A 17,492-nucleotide genomic window follows, 5' to 3' on the forward strand; every position below is an offset into this window, starting at 1 on the left:
TATAATATACATATCTGAACATAATCGGACATCAGCGTCCATTTTAAGTACTATAATAGGTGGATGAGTATGAATTTGTACTATGCAGATTCATTTTGTATTTATATGATGAATGCTTATAAGCTTTAAATCAATAATTGATATGGTAAAAAATTATAACTAATATTATTATGCACGTAAATGTATGCGCGCGTATGAAATTTTTCCATTGAATCTATAGAAATATTAAATTGTATTCCAAGTATTTATTCAATTAAATGCAATTTAATAAAAAAAATATTTATGTACATATATATACATAAAATAAAAGAAAAAGTTGGATATGCCAACAACACGCGGTGTTCCCAAGCGGTCCCCCATCTAAGTACTAACCGCGCCCGACGCTGCTTAATTTCGGTGATCGGACGAGAACCGATGTATTCAGCGTGGTATGGTCGTTGGCAAAATTTGTTTGCCTAAATTGGTATAAGTATGGCTACTTTAATGTGTATACTCGCAGCTGTGAATTTGTCCTTTTTTTTTAAATGATATAAGTCGATTTAAGTAAATTTTGTTATATACTTTATAGTTTAGTGTATTCAGATACTCTTGCTACTAAAATCAGATTAAGTTTATTTTTTACAAAAATGAACTTATGCCATTTTTGAAAATAAGCCTGCTATTATAGACATATTTATATCGCTTGGCTTGTGTCGGGGTATATTCATTTGCATGAGTTTTCATTATGCATACATACGTATGCTACTTAGTTTAAACGAACATTCATACATACTACATATGCATGTACATCTTAATAACATATCTTTCTGTTATGTATTGTATTAGAGAAATTTTGAAATCTTTGTTAAAAAATATTGTGGTCCTGAAAAGGACCGTTTGTTTGAATGTATATTTATTTTGTGTTAATATATCCGTAAAAATGAATTTAACCGCCGAAACCATACAATGTACGACCCTGCCTCTTCAATGCATATACAACATCCATAGCAAGGATAACATTTTCCAAAAATACTTTTAAAACACCACGAGTTTCTTCATATATTAAACCAGATATACGTTTTACGCCACCACGACGTGCTAAACGTCGAATAGCTGGCTTTGTGATACCTTGGATGTTATCACGTAAAACTTTGCGATGACGTTTGGCGCCACCTTTACCTAATCCTTTTCCACCTTTGCCACGACCAGTCATTTTTTCTATTTAGCACTTTTTTTAGCTTTCACAAGAACACTTCACTTGATCACTTCACTTCACAACTAATAGCTTGGTTACCGAACGTAGCTGCTATTTATACAAAAATCCACAACATTGAGTGAGCTACCATTATGTGGCATAAATATTTCTATCTCATTTTAACTCGCACAATATTGCAACCCTAAAAAAAATGGACAAATGAAACGTTTTTGTGTATTTTATTATATGTATTTCCACATTTATAAAAATTAGGTTTATTAAGTGAAGTGTTCAGTGATCAGTGTTTATTTTGAATTGTGAAAAATAAAAGTGAGAAATGGCTCGTACAAAGCAAACAGCCCGTAAATCGACTGGTGGTAAAGCGCCACGTAAACAATTGGCCACTAAAGCTGCTCGCAAAAGTGCGCCGGCAACTGGTGGAGTGAAGAAGCCACATCGTTATCGCCCAGGTACAGTCGCTTTGCGTGAAATTCGTCGTTATCAGAAGAGTACCGAACTGTTGATTCGTAAATTGCCATTCCAACGTTTAGTGCGTGAAATTGCTCAAGATTTTAAAACTGATTTACGTTTCCAGAGTTCAGCTGTTATGGCATTACAAGAAGCAAGTGAAGCATATTTAGTTGGTTTGTTCGAAGATACAAATTTGTGTGCCATTCATGCAAAACGTGTCACAATTATGCCAAAAGATATTCAATTGGCTAGACGTATACGTGGTGAACGTGCTTAATTCCATATTTTAATAAATATTATAAACGGTCCTTTTCAGGACCACAAATTTTTTTAAACAAAAAAGATCAAAAATAACTGAAGCAACTGTTAATTGTTAAAATAATAAAATGAAAATTCGTATTTTGATAGTAGCAACTGTAGTTTTACCCTTAATATGGTGTGTATACCTACTCACGAGTATATACACATTTATTTGCTAAACACATACATTAGTATGTATGCACGGTTGTGTGTTTGTACCTTTGGTACGTATGAATACACGCCACAACTTTTTGCGCCTTTGTCGAGATGCTCATACAAACATACATATGTACATATATACATACAATATGTAGTAGCTTGCATGCTGTACTTTTTTAATGTTGCTCAGTTTTTTTTCTTCTGGAAAATGATGTAAGTCAACTTTTTTATGAATATTTTCAAACACTATTTTATTAATTGAAGTAGTTGTTAACGCAGATTTCGTTAAAAAAATAAATTTTCCAAAAGTGTACTTATGACCTTTTAAATTTTTCTTTCAAAAAGTGTTTTAATAGGTTTTAAAATAGATAAATACATATATATGACAATATAATTAATCTCTTTGTATATATATTTTGTCGTCCTGAAAAGGACGGTTTTAAATTTGGCGTCTAAGAATATATGTAAATCGGCGATTACATCACTTATGCTTTCTTTTCGGTCTTCTTTGGCAAAAGTACAGCTTGAATATTTGGTAAAACACCACCTTGAGCTATGGTAACTCCAGACAATAGTTTATTCAATTCTTCATCGTTACGAATAGCCAATTGTAAATGACGTGGAATAATTCTAGTTTTTTTATTATCACGTGCAGCATTACCAGCCAATTCAAGAACTTCAGCTGCCAAATATTCCATAACAGCAGCTAAATATACTGGAGCACCGGCACCAACACGTTCAGCATAATTGCCTTTACGTAACAAACGATGAATACGACCGACAGGGAATTGAAGACCAGCACGGTTTGAACGTGACTTTGCCTTTCCCTTTACTTTACCACCTTTACCACGGCCAGACATTGTTGTTGTATATTTCACTTAATACACTTTTTCACAAATACACACACTAGCTGAATAGCTTGGGCACTTTATTTCCTAAACGCAATTTGTGCTGCGCTTATATACTTTTTCGTTTGTACATTGAGCAACCCCAATCGCATGTTTTCAAATTAATGCCGGCAATATTTAGCGAATCGTTACGAACAGGTTGAATGGTTTGTCGGAAAAAATACACTTAAAGGTGCGCATTTTGACACTTAGAAAATTATTAAAAAGTGTGAGTGATAGTGAAGTGATTTTGTGAAAATTAAATATGCCTCCTAAAACTAGTGGTAAAGCAGCTAAGAAGGCCGGTAAGGCTCAGAAGAATATTACTAAAAACGACAAGAAGAAGAAGCGTAAGAGGAAGGAAAGTTATGCCATCTACATTTATAAAGTGTTGAAACAAGTACATCCTGATACTGGTATATCGTCGAAAGCAATGAGTATCATGAACAGTTTTGTTAATGACATTTTTGAACGTATTGCTGCTGAAGCATCACGTTTAGCTCATTACAATAAACGTTCAACAATTACTAGTCGCGAAATTCAAACTGCCGTACGCCTATTGTTGCCTGGTGAATTGGCTAAGCATGCCGTGAGTGAGGGTACTAAGGCTGTTACCAAATACACAAGCTCCAAGTAATTTGTGCGACTGAGGAAAATATGTATAAAAGTGAAAAATGTTAACAAAAAGGCCCTTTTCAGGGCCACAAAATATAAATTAACAAAGAGATATGAATTTTTCTAAGTCGATGAAAATTTTTAATTTTGTTTTGCAATTGAAACATCAATTTTAAAATTGGTCAGCATGGTAGGGCTGACTTACAGTGTCAGACACTAGAGCGGTTAATTATTATGGCGAAGCAACGCTGTAGTCAGACGTATTGCGTACATTTTTGACCTTTTTGTTTGTATATTTTGTAGCCCTGAAAAGGGCTTATTGATAATTCAACATTTAATGAATGTTGTGTCCTTGTAAATTATCACAAAAAACGCAGCATATTTATTTTTTAGCTGACGCCTTTTTTGCAGCTGGCTTTTTAGTCGCAGCCTTTTTTGGTTTGGTAGCAGTTGCTTTTGCTTTTGTTGCCTTTGACTTAGCGGTGGCAGATTTCGACTTGGTTGGCTTGGCTTTAACGGCGCCAGTCTTTTTTGCGTCTTTAGCCTTAGATTTCTCACTTTTCTTTTTTTCGGCGGTTTTCTTAGTGGCAACAGCTTTTTTCACTTTTTTCTCACCACTTGCCTTTTTGACACCACTCGACGATTTTTTCTTTAATGTTGCACTATCTTTTTTGGCTTTTGATTTATCAACCGATTTTGACTTACCATCACCTGATTTAGTGGCTGCAGCTGATAATTTAAATGAACCAGATGCCCCCTTTCCTTTGGTTTGAATCAATTTTCCACTAGTAACAGCCGATTTCAAATAGCGCTTAATAAATGGTGCCAATTTTTGGGCGTCACATTTATATGTTGCACTAATATATTTCTTAATTGCCAAAAGTGATGAGCCACCACGTTCCTTCAAATTCTTAATCGATGCATCTACCATTTGTTGAGTTGGTGGATGAGTGGGAGCAACCGATGGTTTTTTGGGTTTAGTTGCTTTTTTAGCAGCAACTTTCTTCTCAGCAACAGCAGCAGAAGCAGCTACTGGTGAGCTAACATTTGCAACAGCGATTGTGTCAGACATTTTCACTTAATTATTTTATTTAAACTTTTATTAACACTTGAAAATATTTATCAATTTAAGCACACAAAGCACAAACTCACTATTTATACTTTTTTACACAAGCGCATAGAATGCGATACTCTGTTTAAAATTTGAGAAGCGCAGCGAAAAGATGGATGACAAATGTTTTCATTTCAGTGCTACGTACCATTTACATTTGATAAACTTTTCATCTTAATAAATTAATTAAAATTCACATATTAAAGTTATTGCAAATATTCATGTAAAAATAGATAACTGAAATGTGTTAGTTTAATATACGAATTCATTTAAATTGATGAATTTCATATTTTCGGAGTGTCAGGCATTTTAATCAAAAGTTTGCACTGATAAAATCGAATTTTTTCTCAATTAAGTGAATTTTCTTAAAATATATTTGTACTAATCAAAATTTTAATTCGGATATATAAAATATGTTAAATTAGAAATCAAAAAACTTATCTTCGTTGAGTTTTAACAACATTATTTTATTTTAAAAATTTTTTTAAATATTTCTATTGCAACACTAGAGTAACCCTATATGGCTTCACTTAAAGGCATCTAAAGTTTGGAATTTTAGTCTGAATTGATTATTGATATTGGACGTCTACAACTTATATGTATAATTAAATGAAATTTCATGACATTCAAAAAAAAAATAAAAAAAATTCTCATTGAATGCTTATTAATTATCAATATGATTATAATATACATATCTGAACATAATCGGACATCAGCGTCCATTTTAAGTACTATAATAGGTGGATGAGTATGAATTTGTAATATGCAGATTCATTTTGTATTTATATGATGAATGCTTATAAGCTTTAAATCAATAATTGATATGGTAAAAAATTATAACTAATATTATTATGCACGTAAATGTATGCGCGCGTATGAAATTTTTCCATTGAATCGATAGAAATATTAAATTGTATTCCAAGTATTTATTCAATTAAATGCAATTTAATAAAAAAAATATTTATGTACATATATATACATAAAATAAAAGAAAAAGTTGGATATGCCAACAACACGCGGTGTTCCCAAGCGGTCCCCCATCTAAGTACTAACCGCGCCCGACGCTGCTTAATTTCGGTGATCGGACGAGAACCGATGTATTCAGCGTGGTATGGTCGTTGGCAAAATTTGTTTGCCTAAATTGGTATAAGTATGGCTACTTTAATGTGTATACTCGCAGCTGTGAATTTGTCCTTTTTTTTTAAATGATATAAGTCGATTTAAGTAAATTTTGTTATATACTTTATAGTTTAGTGTATTCAGATACTCTTGCTACTAAAATCAGATTAAGTTTATTTTTTACAAAAATGAACTTATGCCATTTTTGAAAATAAGCCTGCTATTATAGACATATTTATATCGCTTGGCTTGTGTCGGGGTATATTCATTTGCATGAGTTTTCATTATGCATACATACGTATGCTACTTAGTTTAAACGAACATTCATACATACTACATATGCATGTACATCTTAATAACATATCTTTCTGTTATGTATTGTATTAGAGAAATTTTGAAATCTTTGTTAAAAAATATTGTGGTCCTGAAAAGGACCGTTTGTTTGAATGTATATTTATTTTGTGTTAATATATCCGTAAAAATGAATTTAACCGCCGAAACCATACAATGTACGACCCTGCCTCTTCAATGCATATACAACATCCATAGCCGTAACTGTTTTCCTTTTAGCATGTTCAGTATAAGTGACTGCATCACGGATAACATTTTCCAAAAATACTTTTAAAACACCACGAGTTTCTTCATATATTAAACCAGATATACGTTTTACGCCACCACGACGTGCTAAACGTCGAATAGCTGGCTTTGTGATACCTTGGATGTTATCACGTAAAACTTTGCGATGACGTTTGGCGCCACCTTTACCTAATCCTTTTCCACCTTTGCCACGACCAGTCATTTTTTCTATTTAGCACTTTTTTTAGCTTTCACAAGAACACTTCACTTGATCACTTCACTTCACAACTAATAGCTTGGTTACCGAACGTAGCTGCTATTTATACAAAAATCCACAACATTGAGTGAGCTACCATTATGTGGCATAAATATTTCTATCTCATTTTAACTCGCACAATATTGCAACCCTAAAAAAAATGTACAAATGAAACGTTTTTGTGTATTTTATTATATGTATTTCCACATTTATAAAAATTAGGTTTATTAAGTGAAGTGTTCAGTGATCAGTGTTTATTTTGAATTGTAAAAAATAAAAGTGAGAAATGGCTCGTACAAAGCAAACAGCCCGTAAATCGACTGGTGGTAAAGCGCCACGTAAACAATTGGCCACTAAAGCTGCTCGCAAAAGTGCGCCGGCAACTGGTGGAGTGAAGAAGCCACATCGTTATCGCCCAGGTACAGTCGCTTTGCGTGAAATTCGTCGTTATCAGAAGAGTACCGAACTGTTGATTCGTAAATTGCCATTCCAACGTTTAGTGCGTGAAATTGCTCAAGATTTTAAAACTGATTTACGTTTCCAGAGTTCAGCTGTTATGGCATTACAAGAAGCAAGTGAAGCATATTTAGTTGGTTTGTTCGAAGATACAAATTTGTGTGCCATTCATGCAAAACGTGTCACAATTATGCCAAAAGATATTCAATTGGCTAGACGTATACGTGGTGAACGTGCTTAATTCCATATTTTAATAAATATTAGAAACGGTCCTTTTCAGGACCACAAATTTTTTTAAACAAAAAAGATCAAAAATAACTGAAGCAACTGTTAATTGTTAAAATAATAAAATGAAAATTCGTATTTTGATAGTAGCAACTGTAGTTTTACCCTTAATATGGTGTGTATACCTACTCACGAGTATATACACATTTATTTGCTAAACACATACATTAGTATGTATGCACGGTTGTGTGTTTGTACCTTTGGTACGTATGAATACACGCCACAACTTTTTGCGCCTTTGTCGAGATGCTCATACAAACATACATATGTACATATATACATACAATATGTAGTAGCTTGCATGCTGTACTTTTTTAATGTTGCTCAGTTTTTTTTCTTCTGGAAAATGATGTAAGTCAACTTTTTTATGAATATTTTCAAACACTATTTTATTAATTGAAGTAGTTGTTAACGCAGATTTCGTTAAAAAAATAAATTTTCCAAAAGTGTACTTATGACCTTTTAAATTTTTCTTTCAAAAAGTGTTTTAATAGGTTTTAAAATAGATAAATACATATATATGACAATATAATTAATCTCTTTGTATATATATTTTGTCGTCCTGAAAAGGACGGTTTTAAATTTGGCGTCTAAGAATATATGTAAATCGGCGATTACATCACTTATGCTTTCTTTTCGGTCTTCTTTGGCAAAAGTACAGCTTGAATATTTGGTAAAACACCACCTTGAGCTATGGTAACTCCAGACAATAGTTTATTCAATTCTTCATCGTTACGAATAGCCAATTGTAAATGACGTGGAATAATTCTAGTTTTTTTATTATCACGTGCAGCATTACCAGCCAATTCAAGAACTTCAGCTGCCAAATATTCCATAACAGCAGCTAAATATACTGGAGCACCGGCACCAACACGTTCAGCATAATTGCCTTTACGTAACAAACGATGAATACGACCGACAGGGAATTGAAGACCAGCACGGTTTGAACGTGACTTTGCCTTTCCCTTTACTTTACCACCTTTACCACGGCCAGACATTGTTGTTATATATTTCACTTAATACACTTTTCCACAAATACACACACTAGCTGAATAGCTTGGGCACTTTATTTCCTAAACGCAATTTGTGCTGCGCTTATATACTTTTTCGTTTGTACATTGAGCAACCCCAATCGCATGTTTTCAAATTAATGATGGCAATATTTAGCGAATCGTTACGAACAGGTTGAATGGTTTGTCGGAAAAAATACACTTAAAGGTGCGCATTTTGACACTTAGAAAATTATTAAAAAGCGTGAGTGATAGTGAAGTGATTTTGTGAAAATTAAATATGCCTCCTAAAACTAGTGGTAAAGCAGCTAAGAAGGCCGGTAAGGCTCAGAAGAATATTACTAAAAACGACAAGAAGAAGAAGCGTAAGAGGAAGGAAAGTTATGCCATCTACATTTATAAAGTGTTGAAACAAGTACATCCTGATACTGGTATATCGTCGAAAGCAATGAGTATCATGAACAGTTTTGTTAATGACATTTTTGAACGTATTGCTGCTGAAGCATCACGTTTAGCTCATTACAATAAACGTTCAACAATTACTAGTCGCGAAATTCAAACTGCCGTACGCCTATTGTTGCCTGGTGAATTGGCTAAGCATGCCGTGAGTGAGGGTACTAAGGCTGTTACCAAATACACAAGCTCCAAGTAATTTGTGCGACTGAGGAAAATATGTATAAAAGTGAAAAATGTTAACAAAAAGGCCCTTTTCAGGGCCACAAAATATAAATTAACAAAGAGATATGAATTTTTCTAAGTCGATGAAAATTTTTAATTTTGTTTTGCAATTGAAACATCAATTTTAAAATTGGTCAGCATGGTAGGGCTGACTTACAGTGTCAGACACTAGAGCGGTTAATTATTATGGCGAAGCAACGCTGTAGTCAGACGTATTGCGTACATTTTTGACCTTTTTGTTTGTATATTTTGTAGCCCTGAAAAGGGCTTATTGATAATTCAACATTTAATGAATGTTGTGTCCTTGTAAATTATCACAAAAAACGCAGCATATTTATTTTTTAGCTGACGCCTTTTTTGCAGCTGGCTTTTTAGTCGCAGCCTTTTTTGGTTTGGTAGCAGTTGCTTTTGCTTTTGTTGCCTTTGACTTAGCGGTGGCAGATTTCGACTTGGTTGGCTTGGCTTTAACGGCGCCAGTCTTTTTTGCGTCTTTAGCCTTAGATTTCTCACTTTTCTTTTTTTCGGCGGTTTTCTTAGTGGCAACAGCTTTTTTCACTTTTTTCTCACCACTTGCCTTTTTGACACCACTCGACGATTTTTTCTTTAATGTTGCACTATCTTTTTTGGCTTTTGATTTATCAACCGATTTTGACTTACCATCACCTGATTTAGTGGCTGCAGCTGATAATTTAAATGAACCAGATGCCCCCTTTCCTTTGGTTTGAATCAATTTTCCACTAGTAACAGCCGATTTCAAATAGCGCTTAATAAATGGTGCCAATTTTTGGGCGTCACATTTATATGTTGCACTAATATATTTCTTAATTGCCAAAAGTGATGAGCCACCACGTTCCTTCAAATTCTTAATCGATGCATCTACCATTTGTTGAGTTGGTGGATGAGTGGGAGCAACCGATGGTTTTTTGGGTTTAGTTGCTTTTTTAGCAGCAACTTTCTTCTCAGCAACAGCAGCAGAAGCAGCTACTGGTGAGCTAACATTTGCAACAGCGATTGTGTCAGACATTTTCACTTAATTATTTTATTTAAACTTTTATTAACACTTGAAAATATTTATCAATTTAAGCACACAAAGCACAAACTCACTATTTATACTTTTTTACACAAGCGCATAGAATGCGATACTCTGTTTAAAATTTGAGAAGCGCAGCGAAAAGATGGATGACAAATGTTTTCATTTCAGTGCTACGTACCATTTACATTTGATAAACTTTTCATCTTAATAAATTAATTAAAATTCACATATTAAAGTTATTGCAAATATTCATGTAAAAATAGATAACTGAAATGTGTTAGTTTAATATACGAATTCATTTAAATTGATGAATTTCATATTTTCGGAGTGTCAGGCATTTTAATCAAAAGTTTGCACTGATAAAATCGAATTTTTTCTCAATTAAGTGAATTTTCTTAAAATATATTTGTACTAATCAAAATTTTAATTCGGATATATAAAATATGTTAAATTAGAAATCAAAAAACTTATCTTCGTTGAGTTTTAACAACATTATTTTATTTAAAAAATTTTTTTAAATATTTCTATTGCAACACTAGAGTAACCCTATATGGCTTCACTTAAAGGCATCTAAAGTTTGGAATTTTAGTCTGAATTGATTATTGATATTGGACGTCTACAACTTATATGTATAATTAAATGAAATTTCATGACATTCAAAAAAAAAATAAAAAAAAATTCTCATTGAATGCTTATTAATTATCAATATGATTATAATATACATATCTGAACATAATCGGACATCAGCGTCCATTTTAAGTACTATAATAGGTGGATGAGTATGAATTTGTACTATGCAGATTCATTTTGTATTTATATGATGAATGCTTATAAGCTTTAAATCAATAATTGATATGGTAAAAAATTATAACTAATATTATTATGCACGTAAATGTATGCGCGCGTATGAAATTTTTCCATTGAATCTATAGAAATATTAAATTGTATTCCAAGTATTTATTCAATTAAATGCAATTTAATAAAAAAAATATTTATGTACATATATATACATAAAATAAAAGAAAAAGTTGGATATGCCAACAACACGCGGTGTTCCCAAGCGGTCCCCCATCTAAGTACTAACCGCGCCCGACGCTGCTTAATTTCGGTGATCGGACGAGAACCGATGTATTCAGCGTGGTATGGTCGTTGGCAAAATTTGTTTGCCTAAATTGGTATAAGTATGGCTACTTTAATGTGTATACTCGCAGCTGTGAATTTGTCCTTTTTTTTTAAATGATATAAGTCGATTTAAGTAAATTTTGTTATATACTTTATAGTTTAGTGTATTCAGATACTCTTGCTACTAAAATCAGATTAAGTTTATTTTTTACAAAAATGAACTTATGCCATTTTTGAAAATAAGCCTGCTATTATAGACATATTTATATCGCTTGGCTTGTGTCGGGGTATATTCATTTGCATGAGTTTTCATTATGCATACATACGTATGCTACTTAGTTTAAACGAACATTCATACATACTACATATGCATGTACATCTTAATAACATATCTTTCTGTTATGTATTGTATTAGAGAAATTTTGAAATCTTTGTTAAAAAATATTGTGGTCCTGAAAAGGACCGTTTGTTTGAATGTATATTTATTTTGTGTTAATATATCCGTAAAAATGAATTTAACCGCCGAAACCATACAATGTACGACCCTGCCTCTTCAATGCATATACAACATCCATAGCCGTAACTGTTTTCCTTTTAGCATGTTCAGTATAAGTGACTGCATCACGGATAACATTTTCCAAAAATACTTTTAAAACACCACGAGTTTCTTCATATATTAAACCAGATATACGTTTTACGCCACCACGACGTGCTAAACGTCGAATAGCTGGCTTTGTGATACCTTGGATGTTATCACGTAAAACTTTGCGATGACGTTTGGCGCCACCTTTACCTAATCCTTTTCCACCTTTGCCACGACCAGTCATTTTTTCTATTTAGCACTTTTTTTAGCTTTCACAAGAACACTTCACTTGATCACTTCACTTCACAACTAATAGCTTGGTTACCGAACGTAGCTGCTATTTATACAAAAATCCACAACATTGAGTGAGCTACCATTATGTGGCATAAATATTTCTATCTCATTTTAACTCGCACAATATTGCAACCCTAAAAAAAATGTACAAATGAAACGTTTTTGTGTATTTTATTATATGTATTTCCACATTTATAAAAATTAGGTTTATTAAGTGAAGTGTTCAGTGATCAGTGTTTATTTTGAATTGTAAAAAATAAAAGTGAGAAATGGCTCGTACAAAGCAAACAGCCCGTAAATCGACTGGTGGTAAAGCGCCACGTAAACAATTGGCCACTAAAGCTGCTCGCAAAAGTGCGCCGGCAACTGGTGGAGTGAAGAAGCCACATCGTTATCGCCCAGGTACAGTCGCTTTGCGTGAAATTCGTCGTTATCAGAAGAGTACCGAACTGTTGATTCGTAAATTGCCATTCCAACGTTTAGTGCGTGAAATTGCTCAAGATTTTAAAACTGATTTACGTTTCCAGAGTTCAGCTGTTATGGCATTACAAGAAGCAAGTGAAGCATATTTAGTTGGTTTGTTCGAAGATACAAATTTGTGTGCCATTCATGCAAAACGTGTCACAATTATGCCAAAAGATATTCAATTGGCTAGACGTATACGTGGTGAACGTGCTTAATTCCATATTTTAATAAATATTATAAACGGTCCTTTTCAGGACCACAAATTTTTTTAAACAAAAAAGATCAAAAATAACTGAAGCAACTGTTAATTGTTAAAATAATAAAATGAAAATTCGTATTTTGATAGTAGCAACTGTAGTTTTACCCTTAATATGGTGTGTATACCTACTCACGAGTATATACACATTTATTTGCTAAACACATACATTAGTATGTATGCACGGTTGTGTGTTTGTACCTTTGGTACGTATGAATACACGCCACAACTTTTTGCGCCTTTGTCGAGATGCTCATACAAACATACATATGTACATATATACATACAATATGTAGTAGCTTGCATGCTGTACTTTTTTAATGTTGCTCAGTTTTTTTTCTTCTGGAAAATGATGTAAGTCAACTTTTTTATGAATATTTTCAAACACTATTTTATTAATTGAAGTAGTTGTTAACGCAGATTTCGTTAAAAAAATAAATTTTCCAAAAGTGTACTTATGACCTTTTAAATTTTTCTTTCAAAAAGTGTTTTAATAGGTTTTAAAATAGATAAATACATATATATGACAATATAATTAATCTCTTTGTATATATATTTTGTCGTCCTGAAAAGGACGGTTTTAAATTTGGCGTCTAAGAATATATGTAAATCGGCGATTACATCACTTATGCTTTCTTTTCGGTCTTCTTTGGCAAAAGTACAGCTTGAATATTTGGTAAAACACCACCTTGAGCTATGGTAACTCCAGACAATAGTTTATTCAATTCTTCATCGTTACGAATAGCCAATTGTAAATGACGTGGAATAATTCTAGTTTTTTTATTATCACGTGCAGCATTACCAGCCAATTCAAGAACTTCAGCTGCCAAATATTCCATAACAGCAGCTAAATATACTGGAGCACCGGCACCAACACGTTCAGCATAATTGCCTTTACGTAACAAACGATGAATACGACCGACAGGGAATTGAAGACCAGCACGGTTTGAACGTGACTTTGCCTTTCCCTTTACTTTACCACCTTTACCACGGCCAGACATTGTTGTTATATATTTCACTTAATACACTTTTTCACAAATACACACACTAGCTGAATAGCTTGGGCACTTTATTTCCTAAACGCAATTTGTGCTGCGCTTATATACTTTTTCGTTTGTACATTGAGCAACCCCAATCGCATGTTTTCAAATTAATGCCGGCAATATTTAGCGAATCGTTACGAACAGGTTGAATGGTTTGTCGGAAAAAAAGTGTTGAAACAAGTACATCCTGATACTGGTATATCGTCGAAAGCAATGAGTATCATGAACAGTTTTGTTAATGACATTTTTGAACGTATTGCTGCTGAAGCATCACGTTTAGCTCATTACAATAAACGTTCAACAATTACTAGTCGCGAAATTCAAACTGCCGTACGCCTATTGTTGCCTGGTGAATTGGCTAAGCATGCCGTGAGTGAGGGTACTAAGGCTGTTACCAAATACACAAGCTCCAAGTAATTTGTGCGACTGAGGAAAATATGTATAAAAGTGAAAAATGTTAACAAAAAGGCCCTTTTCAGGGCCACAAAATATAAATTAACAAAGAGATATGAATTTTTCTAAGTCGATGAAAATTTTTAATTTTGTTTTGCAATTGAATCATCAATTTTAAAATTGGTCAGCATGGTAGGGTTGACTTACAGTGTCAGACACTAGAGCGGTTAATTATTATGGCGAAGCAACGCTGTAGTCAGACGTATTGCGTACATTTTTGACCTTTTTGTTTGTATATTTTGTAGCCCTGAAAAGGGCTTATTGATAATTCAACATTTAATGAATGTTGTGTCCTTGTAAATTATCACAAAAAACGCAGCATATTTATTTTTTAGCTGACGCCTTTTTTGCAGCTGGCTTTTTAGTCGCAGCCTTTTTTGGTTTGGTAGCAGTTGCTTTTGCTTTTGTTGCCTTTGACTTAGCGGTGGCAGATTTCGACTTGGTTGGCTTGGCTTTAACGGCGCCAGTCTTTTTTGCGTCTTTAGCCTTAGATTTCTCACTTTTCTTTTTTTCGGCGGTTTTCTTAGTGGCAACAGCTTTTTTCACTTTTTTCTCACCACTTGCCTTTTTGACACCACTCGACGATTTTTTCTTTAATGTTGCACTATCTTTTTTGGCTTTTGATTTATCAACCGATTTTGACTTACCATCACCTGATTTAGTGGCTGCAGCTGATAATTTAAATGAACCAGATGCCCCCTTTCCTTTGGTTTGAATCAATTTTCCACTAGTAACAGCCGATTTCAAATAGCGCTTAATAAATGGTGCCAATTTTTGGGCGTCACATTTATATGTTGCACTAATATATTTCTTAATTGCCAAAAGTGATGAGCCACCACGTTCCTTCAAATTCTTAATCGATGCATCTACCATTTGTTGAGTTGGTGGATGAGTGGGAGCAACCGATGGTTTTTTGGGTTTAGTTGCTTTTTTAGCAGCAACTTTCTTCTCAGCAACAGCAGCAGAAGCAGCTACTGGTGAGCTAACATTTGCAACAGCGATTGTGTCAGACATTTTCACTTAATTATTTTATTTAAACTTTTATTAACACTTGAAAATATTTATCAATTTAAGCACACAAAGCACAAACTCACTATTTATACTTTTTTACACAAGCGCATAGAATGCGATACTCTGTTTAAAATTTGAGAAGCGCAGCGAAAAGATGGATGACAAATGTTTTCATTTCAGTGCTACGTACCATTTACATTTGATAAACTTTTCATCTTAATAAATTAATTAAAATTCACATATTAAAGTTATTGCAAATATTCATGTAAAAATAGATAACTGAAATGTGTTAGTTTAATATACGAATTCATTTAAATTGATGAATTTCATATTTTCGGAGTGTCAGGCATTTTAATCAAAAGTTTGCACTGATAAAATCGAATTTTTTCTCAATTAAGTGAATTTTCTTAAAATATATTTGTACTAATCAAAATTTTAATTCGGATATATAAAATATGTTAAATTAGAAATCAAAAAACTTATCTTCGTTGAGTTTTAACAACATTATTTTATTTTAAAAATTTTTTTAAATATTTCTATTGCAACACTAGAGTAACCCTATATGGCTTCACTTAAAGGCATCTAAAGTTTGGAATTTTAGTCTGAATTGATTATTGATATTGGACGTCTACAACTTATATGTATAATTAAATGAAATTTCATGACATTCAAAAAAAAAATAAAAAAAAATTCTCATTGAATGCTTATTAATTATCAATATGATTATAATATACATATCTGAACATAATCGGACATCAGCGTCCATTTTAAGTACTATAATAGGTGGATGAGTATGAATTTGTACTATGCAGATTCATTTTGTATTTATATGATGAATGCTTATAAGCTTTAAATCAATAATTGATATGGTAAAAAATTATAACTAATATTATTATGCACGTAAATGTATGCGCGCGTATGAAATTTTTCCATTGAATCTATAGAAATATTAAATTGTATTCCAAGTATTTATTCAATTAAATGCAATTTAATAAAAAAAATATTTATGTACATATATATACATAAAATAAAAGAAAAAGTTGGATATGCCAACAACACGCGGTGTTCCCAAGCGGTCCCCCATCTAAGTACTAACCGCGCCCGACGCTGCTTAATTTCGGTGATCGGACGAGAACCGATGTATTCAGCGTGGTATGGTCGTTGGCAAAATTTGTTTGCCTAAATTGGTATAAGTATGGCTACTTTAATGTGTATACTCGCAGCTGTGAATTTGTCCTTTTTTTTTAAATGATATAAGTCGATTTAAGTAAATTTTGTTATATACTTTATAGTTTAGTGTATTCAGATACTCTTGCTACTAAAATCAGATTAAGTTTATTTTTTACAAAAATGAACTTATGCCATTTTTGAAAATAAGCCTGCTATTATAGACATATTTATATCGCTTGGCTTGTGTCGGGGTATATTCATTTGCATGAGTTTTCATTATGCATACATACGTATGCTACTTAGTTTAAACGAACATTCATACATACTACATATGCATGTACATCTTAATAACATATCTTTCTGTTATGTATTGTATTAGAGAAATTTTGAAATCTTTGTTAAAAAATATTGTGGTCCTGAAAAGGACCGTTTGTTTGAATGTATATTTATTTTGTGTTAATATATCCGTAAAAATGAATTTAACCGCCGAAACCATACAATGTACGACCCTGCCTCTTCAATGCATATACAACATCCATAGCCGTAACTGTTTTCCTTTTAGCATGTTCAGTATAAGTGACTGCATCACGGATAACATTTTCCAAAAATACTTTTAAAACACCACGAGTTTCTTCATATATTAAACCAGATATACGTTTTACGCCACCACGACGTGCTAAACGTCGAATAGCTGGCTTTGTGATACCTTGGATGTTATCACGTAAAACTTTGCGATGACGTTTGGCGCCACCTTTACCTAATCCTTTTCCACCTTTGCCACGACCAGTCATTTTTTCTATTTAGCACTTTTTTTAGCTTTCACAAGAACACTTCACTTGATCACTTCACTTCACAACTAATAGCTTGGTTACCGAACGTAGCTGCTATTTATACAAAAATCCACAACATTGAGTGAGCTACCATTATGTGGCATAAATATTTCTATCTCATTTTAACTCGCACAA

The 17,492-nt window shown here is 33.0% G+C and overlaps 4 non-coding genes across 4 annotated transcripts; all 4 read right to left on the reverse strand.

Moving 5' to 3' along the window:
- Positions 1-323: 323 nt before the first annotated feature.
- Positions 324-442, reverse strand: LOC137236246 (5S ribosomal RNA). Its single transcript, XR_010948339.1, has one exon. It is a non-coding gene; the product is annotated as a 5S ribosomal RNA (ribosomal RNA).
- A 5,279-nt stretch (positions 443-5,721) lies between these two features.
- Positions 5,722-5,840, reverse strand: LOC137236247 (5S ribosomal RNA). The gene has a single exon (XR_010948340.1). It is a non-coding gene; the product is annotated as a 5S ribosomal RNA (ribosomal RNA).
- Positions 5,841-11,165: 5,325 nt separating this feature from the next.
- Positions 11,166-11,284, reverse strand: LOC137236248 (5S ribosomal RNA). The gene has a single exon (XR_010948341.1). It is a non-coding gene; the product is annotated as a 5S ribosomal RNA (ribosomal RNA).
- Positions 11,285-16,404: 5,120 nt separating this feature from the next.
- LOC137236228 (5S ribosomal RNA) lies at positions 16,405-16,523 on the reverse strand. Its single transcript, XR_010948321.1, has one exon. It is a non-coding gene; the product is annotated as a 5S ribosomal RNA (ribosomal RNA).
- Between the last annotated feature and the right edge of the window lie 969 nt (positions 16,524-17,492).

The sequence above is a fragment of the Eurosta solidaginis genome, unplaced genomic scaffold, assembly GCF_040869045.1.
Source record: "Eurosta solidaginis isolate ZX-2024a unplaced genomic scaffold, ASM4086904v1 ctg00001481.1, whole genome shotgun sequence".
NCBI lineage: Eukaryota > Metazoa > Arthropoda > Insecta > Diptera > Tephritidae > Eurosta > Eurosta solidaginis.